General features: G+C 41.0%; 1 protein-coding gene across 2 annotated transcripts in view; it reads left to right on the top strand.

The window, feature by feature from the left end:
• The window catches only part of RAP2C (RAP2C, member of RAS oncogene family), a 29997-nt gene extending 21312 nt beyond the window's left edge, over positions 1-8685 (top strand). For both annotated transcript variants that reach the window (XM_056539278.1, XM_056539279.1), the window contains exon 4: positions 4853-8685. The gene's annotated coding sequence lies outside the window, so the exon portion shown is untranslated. The remainder of the gene's footprint in view (positions 1-4852) is intronic.
• The last annotated feature ends 6285 nt before the right edge of the window (positions 8686-14970 follow it).

A 14970-nucleotide genomic window follows, 5' to 3' on the forward strand; every position in this document is an offset into this window, starting at 1 on the left:
TAACGGCCGCAACGCCCCCTCCCATGGACATGAATGGAGGGGGCGTGGTGTGACGTGATGTCACGTCCCCGTCTCAGAAGCCCAGCGGTTTCCGAAACTTCAGACGCAGCTATGCATAGAATGCTTCCACGATATAACGCAGGGTCACGCAAGTCATATCAGTTTGGTCCTGGCGGCTAACGCTAGGCGGGACCTGTGGCTAATTCCTGACCTCAACGATCGTGGTGATCTCCGGTATTAACCCTTTAGATGCGGCGATCAAAGTTGATCGCTGCGTCTAAAGTAAAAAAAAAATATGAAAATTCCCGGCAGCTCAGTCGGGCTGATTGGGACCACCGCAGTGAAACCTTACTCCTCGGAATCTGATCTGCGATTGATTGTTCCAAGCCTGAGAACCAGGCTGGAGCAATCAACAGTCGATAACACTGATCAATGCAATGTTATGGCATAGCTTTGATCAGTGCCTGCAATCAATGTACTGTATGTTATAGTCCCCTATGGGGGGCTATAGCATTGCAAAAAAAAGTTAAAAAATGTATTTAAAAATATTTAAAAAAAAATCCCTCCCCTAATAATAAAAATATCACCCCCTTTTCAAAATTATAATTTTTTTCTTTAAATAAAACACTGTACAAACAAGAAATACACATATTTGGTATAGCTGTATGCGTAATTATCCAAACTATATTAGTGTTTCTGCTCCTGCCGGGTGAACCGTGTAAATGCAAAAAAAAAATGAAACTCCAAAATTGCTGATTTTTGTTTACATTGCATCCCCCAAAAAAGTAATAAGTGATCAAAAAGGCAGAATACGCAAAAGGGGTACCCTTAAACTACATCCCATGGCGCAAAAAAAAACAAACCCTAACACATGGTACATGGTAATGAACAAAGTTTTTTTATTTTATTTTGTTTTTTTTACCATAAAACGAAACAAAAGTTATTCAAGTTTAGTATCATTGGAATCGTACTCACTCATAGAATAAACATGGCATGTCAGATTTACCATATTTTGAACTCTGAAAAAATGATTGCCCTATGCAAAGGATAAGGGATAAGATGCATGATCGCAGGGGTCCTGCCGCTGGGAGCCCCATGATCTCTGTGCAGCCCCCGGCATTCTGTGTCGGGCGCTGCCTTAGAGACCGAGATGTGATGTCACGGCCACACGACCTCCATTCAGGTCTATGGGAGGGGCGTGAAGGTCAGTTTTCTAGACCGACAACCCCTGTAAGAAATCCTAGAGTGGTAATGTAGTGATGGAAAGAGGGAGTGAGCAGATAACTTAGTATCCCTTCTGGCACTTATACAGTGACCGCTCGACCTATGATGGCCCCGACATACGATCATTTCAATATACGATGGCCTCTCAGAGTCCATCGCATGTTGAAGGCAGCATCAACATACGATGCTTTTGTATGTCGGGGCCATCGCATAAACGGCTATCCGGCAGCGCAGACTGCTTCAGCTGCCACCGGATAGCCATTTACGGTGCCCCGTGTGGTCCGCTGACGATCACTTACCTGTCCTCGGGGCTCCGGTGCGTCCTCTTCAGGATCCCCTGCATCGTCGGTGCTCTCCATCGTTGTCATCACGTCGCTGCGCACGCCGTCCCATCATCCAATACAGCGATGGGAGGCGACATCCAGGGCAGCGGTGAAGGTCCGGAGCGGCGGGGACAGGTGAGTACAACTTCCTATACCAGTGGTCTTCAACCTGCGGACCTCCTGATGTTGCAAAAACTACAACTCCCAGCATGCCCGGACAGCCGTTGGCTGTCCGGGCATGCTGGGTGTTGTAGTTTTGCAACATCTGGAGGTCTGCAGGTTGTAGACCACTGTCCTATACTTTCCATTGCACGGATCCCTCAACATACGATGGTTTCAACAAACGATGGTCCATTTGGAACGGATTACCATCGTATATTGAGGGACCACTTTATTAGCATACACAATAGACACTGCTGTTCCTAACACACGCACACCCCTACTTTTCTTACATAATCTGTTTTTAAGCCGGCCATAGAGTTTGAGATTCCTCTGGTAACAAGCTGTTCATCTACCCGTTTGCACTCCTGATCCCTCTGTCAACACTTCTGGTCAGCTTGTTCATAAAATGCACATCGCTATGGAGAGAGTTGCCTGGATTCCGTAGGTCATCATCCCTGCCAGATGCCCATCTGGGGACGCCAGTGACCATGGCATGTAGGGCCAGTCTACCTGGTAACTTCAGAGGCTTCTAATTTTGTGATCTGCCTGTGAAGAGTACATGAGGGATATATAAATATTCTGCAGAGAATGAAAGGTGTGGTGCTAATATTTGTGGATGTGGTGTTCGCCCAGCTTCAGAATACACAATGACTGTGGTATAACCAGTTTCTAACCTGCCCGGAGCTGCTCTTGTTTCCTGTTGTGTTGTTTTATGTCATTAATGGTGTTAGAGGGAGATGATCCTTTTTACAGGTCCTTATAACCTACATTTAGCCATGATGAAGTGTGCCGGGTCATTCAATAAGTGGCAGGCTGTGCCTTTTATACTTGAAGTTTAAAGTGGACCTGTCAGATTCCCCCCCCCCCCCCCCAAAAAAAAACAAACTATTTTTAATATGTTACTCAGTACCTAATCCTCAACATTTACATCTAATTTGTGTCTAGCACCTTCATTTTTATTTTATTTTTTAGCATTCGCAAAACGACAACTCCCAATATGTCCACACTGTCAGGGCATACTGGGAGTACTGCTAACCGTAGGGGAGATGTGAGCGGCGGGGCGGGCATCTATAAGAGGGAGAGATGTGAGCAGTGGCGGGGCGGGCATCTATAAGAGGGAGAGATGTGAGCAGCGGCGGGCAGATGTGAGCGGCGGGGCGGGCATCTATAAGAGGGAGAGATGTGAGCAGCGGCCGGTGTAGTGCCATATTTTGTTTGTGCGGCTATGGGAGAGAGAGATGTGAATGGCGTCCGGCAGCTATGAGTGGTAGAGAGAGGGCTGATGTGGTGGAGATCCCGGTAGCTGCCCCAGCCTACATCGGCTGTTTTCCCCGTGCACTCCTAGAACAGCCTCAGTGATGCCAGGAGCGCTCTGATGTCTGCTCCAGTGTGGCGCTTCGGTGAGGCAGTGCAGCTATTTACTTATACTGCTACGCTGGACCTGCTGTCAATCAAACCTGAGTCCATGACGTAGGCAATGACCGCTGGACACGGCTGAACTGGTATGTGTCCAAGCAGGGAGGGGGACCCATTAGAATAGTTTTGTTACTGGCTTTTTCAGCATGAAATCCTCAACATTTTCTGATGAAAGTAATTGCAAAACATATTGTTTATACATGCTTAACAACATATCAAAAGTTTTTGTATCTGACAGTGCCCATTTAATGTTTAGTGCTTTGTAAACCACACCGTACATAATGTCAGCAGAGCGCACTGATACGACCAGATGACAACCTAGTAACGTGGTCTCCAAACTGTGTACCTCCCAGATGTTGCAAAAAATACGACTACCAGCATGCCGGACAGCATAAAATTATCTAAATTGGCCTCCTCAGCCCCTAGTGTATGACCAGCTTTACTTGTATGCCCACTTCTACAAAAATGTAGCTTTGGCATAGTTATGTTATAAAGGATGAAACTAGTGGGGACCTTTTTAGGCATCACCGGAATCAGTGGATTGTTCCCATATTTAAAGGAAATCTGTCATCAGTGTCACCTGCATTAACCTGTTGATACAGACAGGTAGTGCAGGTGACACTGATGACGACAATACTTACCTTGTCCCGTTCCGTGCTGTCGTTCCCCGGCAATCCTCTTCAGTATCTTCAGCTCTGGGCCCGACTTGGGGCATGGGTGGAGCTTAGTGACCTCACCGCTGCTGTTTGCCAACAGCAGCGGGACCAAGCAGAGAACAGCAGGAGTGACATCACTAAGCTCCGCCCATGCTCCAAGTTGTCCCTGGAGCTGAAGATACCGAAGAGGATTGCTGGAGAACAACAGCACGGAATGGGACAAGGTAAGTGCCATTGTCATCAGTGTCACCTGCACTACCTGTCTGTACCAACAGGTTAATGCAGGTGACACTGATGACAGATTTCCTTTATGCCTTGCTTTGTATGTGTTGTCCGGACCTTCTGTGGTACTTCATGGTTAAAGGGCTATTCTCATCTTCCCTTTTTATCTCTGTGCTGCATTGACACAGTTGCCACTGCCTAGATTTTGCTGGGTGGGCTCTTCCTGCTTGATTGGGGCTTCAGGACAGCAGAGCTGCAGTGATGTCACCACTTCTGGCCTGAACAGAGGGGTGACCATATCAGAAAAAGCAGAAAAGTTGGGAAATGACATGTTATGGCAAAGTTTTTCCTTTATTGAGGAACTTGTAGATGGGAATGCCCCTTCTAAGTGTTACTGACATTACCTGCTAGTCTTTTATTCTCCCCCGTCAGACTGCCAAGTATACACCAACTCCCCTGTGCTTTACATATAGCCAGCCCACAGTTATGAAGCTGGCTGATGATTGGTGCTGTTTATGCAGCCAATCACAGCTCTCCATTTGTTGCAGTTTGGGGATGTAGGAGAGCACAGTGTGCATGTGCTGATGCTAGAGCGAGCAAGGCAACTTGTAAAGATGTGGTCCAAATCACCCAAACTTTGGGGTGTGAAAGGAGAGGACCACAGGTAGAGCGTCTTACACCACTTCAGGTTGGGATGATCCGAACTGATATCACAAAAACAGCATTGGAGTGCGGATATCATTATAGGAAAGTGTGAAGTACCCCTTTAAGTCCTACATTATCTTATTTATTCAGAAGACCTCTTGAAAGCAAATGGAACTAACCTTAATGCTCTTCCTTCCTTTACAGATAACTCAGAGGAAATTTGCACAGCTTCGGCTTTGAAGACTTTACAGCCCAGGTTGCAGTTCTGAGCCTTGATAACCCTGTCTGCACAACAGCACATTTGCCATACCAGTCATGGAGCGCTCAGAGATGGCGTGCAGCTCGCACGCTCACTCGCCATCAGCAGCTGTGCTTAGCACGTTTACTATAAGTTAAAAGAAAAACTACTTCTTTTCCTTTTCTAGTCTCCTAAGTTCCTATTAACAGCTAATATGCAACAGTTCAGTCATGTTTTTATTTTTTTTTAATTGGTATAGTTAATCCTTTTCTGCAACTTTGTATTTATTAAAAAACTCAGTATTACCTACTTAATGCCTTTTTTAAAAAGATGGTTTTAACAGAGGATAACTTTGAGCCTTAACGTGAATGGTTAATGTTACCTCGAGTCTGCTTTTCACCCCTTCAGTGCCAGCGGACCGGCAGTGGCATAAGCCATTTGTTGCCAGCCCCTCTTGCATTGAAGGTGTTCATACACTTGATTTTTTATTTCCTGACATTGGGTTGTATATGCTTTTTGAGATTATGTTTACGACTTTCACGGTATCAAGTGAAGCTGCTTGAAATGACATTGGAGATGACCTTTCAGGGTATTTGTTTAATTTTTTAATAAATGCCTATTGGATCGTGTGTGTGTTAGAAGCCAAGAAAATGGATGAACAAAGCCCTTACTGTAGCCTCTTGGTTGTATCATCAGATGGTTTTAACAAAAAGTGGTTGGCGCCTCCTAAAATAGCTGCCAAATGCCATGTGTCAAAAATACTTACCTGAGGGATGTGGGCTTGTGCGGGTCCGGTGTGGAAACCCAGTGGTTAGGACTCAAATGTATCCTATTTTTGTTTTCCCCAAATCCATTTTTATAATTAATAATGATTTAGTATTGGGTTATTAACCTCTTGTGTGTCTCTAATATTACCCAGCTTCAGGCATCTTTTTTTCTACTGTCTTCCCACCTGTGCACATACAAATCTAATACAAATAAAATGATTTTATGTTTTCTAGTTCATTATAGTTGTGTTTTTGAATACACTTAATTTTTTTTTTTTACTCGCATCTGTTTCTTTCTGCTGTTGTTTTTTTGTTTTTTTCACACACTCCTGACCCAAGTTACACACAGTGTAAACTGGTCATAATTTACCCCAGAGATTAGCCAAATGTGCTTTATACAGCCAAAGCCTTTCATGGTGTTTATACCTGATTATTTAGTTTTTTCTTTGCATGCTTTTTTTTTTTTTTTTTAAATAAATGTCAGACTACTTGAACATGAAACCTCCAATTGACGTTAGAAACTTTTCATTTTAATTTTGTCCTTGATTATGTAGCGGTTACTTGAGGTTGTTGTTGTTTTTTCCTCTCATTCTGTATAATCCAGCCAATTTAGATTTTATTTTTTTTTCCAAAACGGTTAATTGCCATAGAAGAGCTAACCTAGCTTGTTGGTGAATAATAAAGCAAGGGTACTGCACAGCTTAACCTTTGTTGACATTAGTGTCATGGCTTCCAAAAAAAACGACAATGATTTTGAATCCGTTTTTTTAATAAACACAGTCCTGATAGATCCAGTTGATTTAAATGGGGTCCTTTTGGGGGTTCTGGTATTTTTTCATGGCAAGTATAATGTTAGACTGGAAAAGGGCCTTATCCTGAGACTTCACATGTGTTAACTACAGTTCTTGTACCCCCATATAAGGCACTGACAGCAATATTGGATCCCCTGTAATATGGACACACAAAAAAATGCAGCTGTGATATGTGCGGACCCTACAATGAACATTACTGTCTGTTGCCTTCATTTTTAATATAACACAGAAAATGTATTTGTACTTGCAGAGGGCATTGGCTTACATTAGCATTACATACTGTTCAATTAGTTTATAAATCATGCATTAGATTACCTTTTTTTTTTTATAACTTTTTTCACTGTAAAAGAACATTACTGCTACAAAAACTGGTATTCACGAGTTTAGAAGTGTTCAGATTTTCCCATTTTATTAGAATACATTTTTTTTTTTATAACCAGACAGACATGCTGAGTGAGGAGCTCTTATTGTAATCTATGACCATATTTTTTTTTTTTTTGTCGAACAAAAACGGTACATAATTAATGCCTCTCCAAAAGTTGCTAAAAGCCAGGTTTTGGTACTTATCCATTACCTAAAATTGTGTTGCAATATAGGTTCTCAACCAGTGTAGTGTTCGCTTTCCTGTCACGTTTTGGTCTTTATTGGAGGTTTGTGAGTAGCCTACACTTTACATTCACGCAGAAAAAGAAAAACACATTCCCTAGTAGTCTAAAGTATATGGACTAGTCACAGACATAGCATGAAATAAGCTAATAACTACTGCTGAAACGCCATTGATAGTCTAAATCTGTGGGGAAGCCAAGCAGTATTGGTTTACGTTCTTAGAAGCATCACCACTTGGGCAGTGAAACGTGACAACAGCCCTTTTTAACTGGGATCTCTATGCTTGGGCATGCCCATGACCTTTTTTGTCCCACACTCTGGCCTGGCTAATAGAAAAGGGTTCTGAATCTGGATCCCCCTCCCCGTTACATTGGGATTACATTATAGGGCACTTAGAGGTCATCGGGCTTAGAAGACATAGAAAGTGTCGGCAGATAGGAACCATTTTGCCCATCTAGTCTGACAGCAATATTAAAACTATATATTCCAAAGATGTCTAGTTGGCTTAAAAGAATCTTTTGCCATTGGCTTGTTCATCCTCCTGTTACGGTTAGATTACTGAGAGGTTTTATGAAGTTTTTTCGATCCCATGTGGTTTCACATAATGGCAACAAGCAAAATATTTCTATTACCCTCATACTTATAATCATCATTGAGATAAAGTTAACAGTTGGGAACGATGGGTCTAACTACACCATCAGCCTCCTACATCATACCTAATCCCAGGACAAGGTGGAAAAAAAGCATGAAAAATTCATGTCCCTCCCAACTTTTGAATAAATATATATAATGTTTTTTATGTTTTTTTTTTTTTTTTTTTAAGAATTGCCAGAGCTCCACCAATTTAAACATGCAATTGTCAAAGGCCTTTTTTTTTTTTTTCTTTGTACAATGGGAATGGATACTGTCCAAAATTTCTTTTCTTCTGGTATCCTTTTCTGTTTTTAGGAGGAGGAACAGAAAGTAGAAGACTCTACTGTGAAAGACCCTTATCATGCTTGAAGAAGGTGCCTTTACTCTCTGCAAGCACAATTTTAACTCATTATGTTTCTATTTCCATTGAGTCTGCAATTTAATTCCAGAATTAGCCAGTTGCTAAAATTTATTTTTGGATGCGCATTGATATGTAATAAACAATAACTTTTGTTTGTCCGTTTCACCCCTCCCCAATATGTTTTATTTTTATTATTAATGGCTTATTATTGATTGGTTATTATGTTTTAAATAAAAAGGATTTTTGGTTTTCATTACATTCAGGAAATAATGGTTTATTCAGCACATTGGATGGGAGATTTGGACCAAATCTTCAAGCTTCCCGATCAGCTTGCATGTTAATGTTGCTATTATGGACTGAAATCTTTTTCTGCAGCAGATGTATTGTCTTAACTGTGACACTGCATTACAAATGAAAACTACTTGACTAAGGCTCAAACTTGGACATTGTATTGTATTTCTTGTTGATCAGGTAGTCTGTGTAATGCGAATGAAGATATCCAGAACATCGAGACAGCTTTGGAAAATCTGAGAGATGCTCAGTTTTGGCATTTTGTAAAACAACCCAACCATTCACCCGTTTGTAAATTTATTTTTTTTATAGATATGAAATAAATATGTATTAATGACATTGAGTATTTGTGTGTTTTTTGTGTTCTTGCCATTTCTGAGACCTGCAAGCTTTTTTATTTTATTTGACGTTTGGTGTATGTATTTTAAAAAAAAATTTCCAGAAATTATTTCCGTTACATCTGAAATAGAAGTAAAATACACAGGCATACCTTCAGGATGGCCCTTGGATCCTTTCTTAGGCCCTAGGCTGATCCCTTACCCCCACATACAATGGTACAAACCCCTCCTAAGAACGTCTTGCACATACACAGAATATATATGGACTTAAATAACTATATCCAGCACCACAGTGTTACTGTGCAAAGTGATTCTTCTATTTATTCACCAAGGTTCCTGGTTTGGTACCTAAACTTTGTGGGAGAGGAAAAGCGACAGTGATGATCTTGTCCTGATATCCTGAACTCCTATCCCATTTCCTGCACTGATTCTTCTCTGCACCTGCTGCCAGACGGCAGAATGTTTAAAAGTCCTGGGTAATCTCTGCAGCCTGAGAGTATCGGGAGATGTACTATAAGTCTATAGACTTTCAAGGGACCTCAGACCTAAAGCCCCCACCCTCATAAGTGGGGGAGAGTTAGAGTTGATTTTATTTCTGACAGGAGGCGAGTAATATAATGCAATACTTTCTCTTTACTGACTTCCAGCAGCGAAACTGTTAATGTGTAATGAGAGAAAAAACTTTGACAACCAAACGAATGAATGAGTATTCAATCATAACATAGGATATAGGTCATAAAAGGTCTGTAACAGGTAAATTCTTCCTTATTTCTCTTATTCATTATATTGTTTCATTATTATATTGTGTGTGTGTGTGTGTGTGTATATATATATATATATATATATATATATATATATATATATATTCCTACTATTTTCCCCATCTTCTATTTATTATATACTATTCCCATTTACCCTTCAGTCCCAATTCAGTTTGACCATCTTATTTTCCATCCATTAACCTTATTAGTCCCCTCCTTTCTTCCTCAATCATCTCCCTATTTCACCGCTGCCCACATACCTACTCCTCATTTAAACGTTCGGTCCGTGCTCTTCTCTTCACCAGCGCCATTACCCCCATATCTCCGCTTACTCCCGTATTCTCGCAAGACTTGCCTTCTCACTGCCCGTGCGTACGCGCCTTTCGTATGGCTCTCCTCACAGACCTCGGCAGCATTTTCTCTTCATTCCTCATTCCTGTGAAAAAGAATTTAATTACATTGTTACCTATGTACTCTAAAATCTTATAATACATTCTGCTATTGCGCTATATATTTATAGAGGTTTTACATTTTTTATATATATATATATATATATATATATACTTCCCTATTTTTCTATACTAATAATGGAACCTAGTAAGATTTCTCCTCAGAAGATTAACCCTAATTTGATGATTAGGACTCTGACCAAATACAATCTATAGTGGACAAATCAGTATCAAAGTCAGTATGACATGCCCTTAAGTCAGCCATGTCCACTTTAAATGAGTCCATTTCTAAATCCATTTCCCTGGCCATATCGCAAAACCGACCCACTCATGTCCATCCATATACTCCGACCAATTTTGGTCAGCAGCAGAATCTACCACTCAATTGGCCAAAGGACATAGAACCAGTAAATGCACTACAAAAACATAATTTTTCTCAAGATGACCATATTACCCTTAGAGACAAATCCCCTCATGACAGGGTTGATCAAGACACATCTAAATTACCACATACATGTCGTGGTCCTGAATCATCTGCTATACTGCAGACCAGACCCTCTACTCGAGAGGAGGAACCGGTTATTCGGTTAAGAAAGCCCATAAATGGGCAAAACCGGATTCCTGTGTCATATCTTCTGATTCCTATTCTGATGATAACTGGTGTGGTGATGATTATGATGGTGAGATTTCTGATACTCCACCGGATCAATTGCCTCATGAAAATCCTGGCTCAGTTATAATAGCCAAGGTATCCCAAATTTCGACCCGGACCAAATTACCCATCCGAGGTCTTCTGAATGGATTCCACATCCACTAATATAAAAATACCTCTCCCTGAGGATAAAAAAGGCTCTTGATAAACATTCACGGAGTAAACTCTGTTCTGAATGTCCGAGAACTAACCTTTCGGACAAGGCTGCCTACACACCAGAATTAGATCCAATACTCGTTACATACTTATTAAAAAAAAAAAGGGGAAAAAATCCCAAAAAGGGTTTGGAACGGCCCCTAAGAAATCTCCAAGATAAATTACTAGATCTTGTGGGTCCTCTTACAAAGAATTTAGATTTTTCTGAAGAATCTTCTTCCTCTGGTCAACCTATCTGTGTATTTGGTAATGCAAATGCAGTTTTGACTGCCGAAAGGCGAAGAACTATACTTATGAAACCAGACCCTCAGTTGGCTAATTTAGACACAGCTGAATTTGAACCTTGTAATGAAGGCCTTCTTTTTGGTGAGAGTTTTCTCAAAGAAATTGTCAAATTTGTAGGAATTTTTCATCACTTGATAAAGCACAATCCTCACTTTGCAAAGTTTTTCCACAAAAGGTTTTTGGGAGGGCTGGGAAAGGATGGAGCTGATTTCCCAGCCGCTCATCTTCCTCCTTCAGAGGCTATTCCAGGGGCTCCTACAATCAGGATAGATCCTCATACACTAACCCTATGTTCCAGACAGCACCTTTTTTCACCAATAGAGCAACATCCTGGAAACCGAGGGGAGATCGTGGATACGCCAGATCGAGACCACCTACAGGTGAGTCAACCTCCCCTATTTTCTTCCCCCTTCCTCTGGGTGGAAGACTAATGCATTTTTCTCATGTCTGGGCTTCCATAACATCAGATGCTTGGATTCTCAACACAGTCTCCGGTTACATGATAAAATTAATCTCACCTCTGATTCAAACTTCTTTCCCTCTTCCAATTCAATTTTCAACTCTCGACAAGAATCTAATAGACTTTTACTCTTAATCACATTGCAGGTCTCATCAGCAATCTTTTTCTGGTAAAGAAAAATGATGGCTGTCACAGACCAGTCATCAGCTTAAGACCTCTCAATGGTTTTGTGGTATACCACCACTTCAAGATGGAAGGAATCCATCTCCTTCGAGACCTCTTAATTTAAAACAATTGGCTTGTAAAGGTAGATCTGAAAGACGCATACCTTAGAGTTCCAATTCACCCCTCTCACCAACCTTACCTCCAATTATTTTGCAAAAACTGAAAAATGGCAGTTCACGTGCCTTCCTTTCGATCTTTCTTTAGCACCTTGGTGCTTCACCAAGTTACTAAAACCAGTAGTCTCCCTACTCAGGAGCAGGGCTGTCCGTCTCATATATCTGGATGACATCCTCATCATGGTTCAATCAGAATCACTTCTCAATTGTCACCAACAATGGACATTGTCTCTTTTGACCAGCCTGGGTTTTTCAAACAATCTGAAGAAATCCATTTGACCCCTTCAAGGGAAGTAGAATTTTAAGTAGGTTTCACCATAAACACTCGGCTAACTACTCTGAGTCTACCTTTCAAAAAGTTACAATTGATTCGAAAAGAGATCATTCTAGTTCTCAACAAATATCCCTGAGAACTATTGCCCACAATACAAGCCATTTTTCCAGCCCCCTTTGCATTACAGGGCGCTTCAGTGTCTCAAAATACAACATTTATAAGAAGGATTACCTTATTCAGACAATGTCCAACTTTCTCAGGAAGCCAGAGAAGAACTACTTTGGTGGCTTCATCATGTCCAACTATGGAATGGCAAGACCATTTTCAACTACAATCCAGATCTAGTTACATCAGATGCCAGCCTCCTAGGTTGGGGAGCCCGTTGCGGATCACTTTCCACAGACTGCAAATGGTCAGAAGAAAAAAAATCTCCTACACATGAATTGTCTGGAATTATTAGCAGGTGTCTTTGCCATCAAAAGCTTTGAAAAATACAGATTGCACTGCTGTATCTTACTCCGTATGGACAATATTTCGGCTGTCCAATATATCAGCAAATTAGATGGTACGTCCTCAAAATTTCTGTCGGACCTTACTCAGAATATTTGGAAATTTTGTCTAGACAAAAGTATTATTCTAAAAGCAGAATATTTACCTGGCTTATCCAATAATGTGGCAGATTGAATTCCCAATTCCTTTCGGACCACAGCGATTGGATTCTAAACCCTTTAATTTTTTCAATCCCTCAATTCTGACTGGGGTCCAATTTACAAGGACCTTTTTGCATCACGTCTGAACCACCAAATCCCCTTTTTCTTCACTTGGCGTCTAGATCCAGAAGCACTAGGAGTGGATGCATTTCTCCAATTGTGGCCTCAGGAGACTCTTTATGCATTTCCCCCATTTGTGATGATTCCGAGAGTCTTGTCCTAAACCATCAACGAACAGGCAATACTAATTCTTATAGCCCATTGGTGGCCATCCCAAGCTTGGTTTCCTCAAATCCTGAGTCTATTAATAGACTTCCCAATTCTCCTTCCTTCCTCTCCTCATATCCTCCAAGATCCATTAGGGAACTCTCACCCTCTAGTTCTTTCAAGAGGTCTAACATTGGTAGCTTGGTTCATACCAGGACATCATCATCTGACATTGAAATCTCACAGTCTGCTAGATACATCCTTTCTGATGCCTGGGCTCCAGGCACCAAGAAAGCTTACAGATTCGCCTGGCGACTTTGGGTTCATTGGTGCTCTCAACAACACCTGGATCCCAGTCGTACCTCTATCTCACATATCTTAAATTATTTATCTGAAGCCTTTGATTCAGGTAAAGCCTATAGAACCATCAATCTCTACCGTTCTGCCATATGCTCTGAACATGATTTAATTGACTCAGTTCCTGTAGGAAAACACCCTCTCATTTGTAGACTACTTAAAGGTATCCGATTTTCGTAGACCTCCTCTTCCTACTATCGATCTACTTGGGATGTCTTTCTCATTCATAACCTCTTTTCTTCATGGGAGGATAATGACTTATTACCCCTAAAACTCTTATCTTACAAGTTGACAGTTCTGTTATGTTTAATTTCCATCAAAAGAGTATCAGATGTTAGAGCACTCGATATCTCCCATAGATCCTTCCCCCCCCCCAAGATGTGCATTTTACGATATTCCGTCAAACTAAAACCAATATTCACTCAGTCTTCTATCCAATTGTCTTTCAACATCCTAAATTATGTGTTGTCCGATGCTTAAAATGTTACAAATCTAAGACTTTATCCATTCGATCTTCCAATTCCTCTCAACTCCTTATATCTTTCTGTAAACCCCACCTTCCAGTATCATCCCCTACTCTTGCTAGACAGGTTAGACAGACTATGGCCTTAGCAGGTATTGACATCTATAAATTTGGTGCTCACTCTGTCAGAGGAGCTATTTCTACCAAAGCTATTCAAACAGGCGGATCACTTTCTGATGTTCTCAAAGCTGCTGATTGGTCATCAGAATCAACTTTTAGATCTTTCTATTTCAGACCAGAATCTCATGTTTCTATGTCAATCTTATAATTTTATATATCTGTTTAGCTTTAAACTTGCATTATATTAGCAGCCTCGTGCCAGAAATACAATTCAAGATTTTCCTAGTATTTATGATGGAAAATATAGATTTTATTAATAACAGGAGGTGAGTAATATTGCCTCGACCCCCCGCCCCCCCCCCCCCCCATGCTGTGTTCCAAACCCTTTACTACTTATAATTCTCTATTTTACAGCCTTCTCGAACTACTCACCTGATATCAAGATTGGGTTTCCATTCTTCTATCAATCTCTGGGAATCTTCGGCTTATCTTCATCATCATCCATGTATTCATCCTATGAAAGACGAAATAGACGTTTTCTCCTGTTCTACTAGACCTGCTTAAGACTACCTTACCTGTTGACCTATTGTTGACATCACTTTGAGAAAGGAGGAAGAATTTACCTGTTACAGACCTTTTATGACCTATCCTATGTTATGGCTGGCTACTCATATTCATTCTTGTCTGGTTGTCATTTAAAGTTTTTTTCTCTCATTACACATTAACTGTTTCACAGCTGGGAGTCAGTAAAGAGAAAGTATTGCATTATATTACTCGCCTCCTGTTGTTAATAAAATTTATATTTTCTGTCATAAATACTTACCCCCCCCCCGACACCTATAGGGTATCCCCAATGTTGCTATGTCCTGCAGAAAGCTTCAGGACATTGTATGGCTCGGCACATACAATGTCATGGTGCTGGCAGAAGTGGCCAAAAGAAGAAAGGAGACCATAAGTAAATTATGCCACAACCCCATATCC

This window comes from Hyla sarda, chromosome 9 (genome assembly GCF_029499605.1).
Source record: "Hyla sarda isolate aHylSar1 chromosome 9, aHylSar1.hap1, whole genome shotgun sequence".
Classification (NCBI taxonomy): Eukaryota; Metazoa; Chordata; class Amphibia; order Anura; family Hylidae; genus Hyla; species Hyla sarda.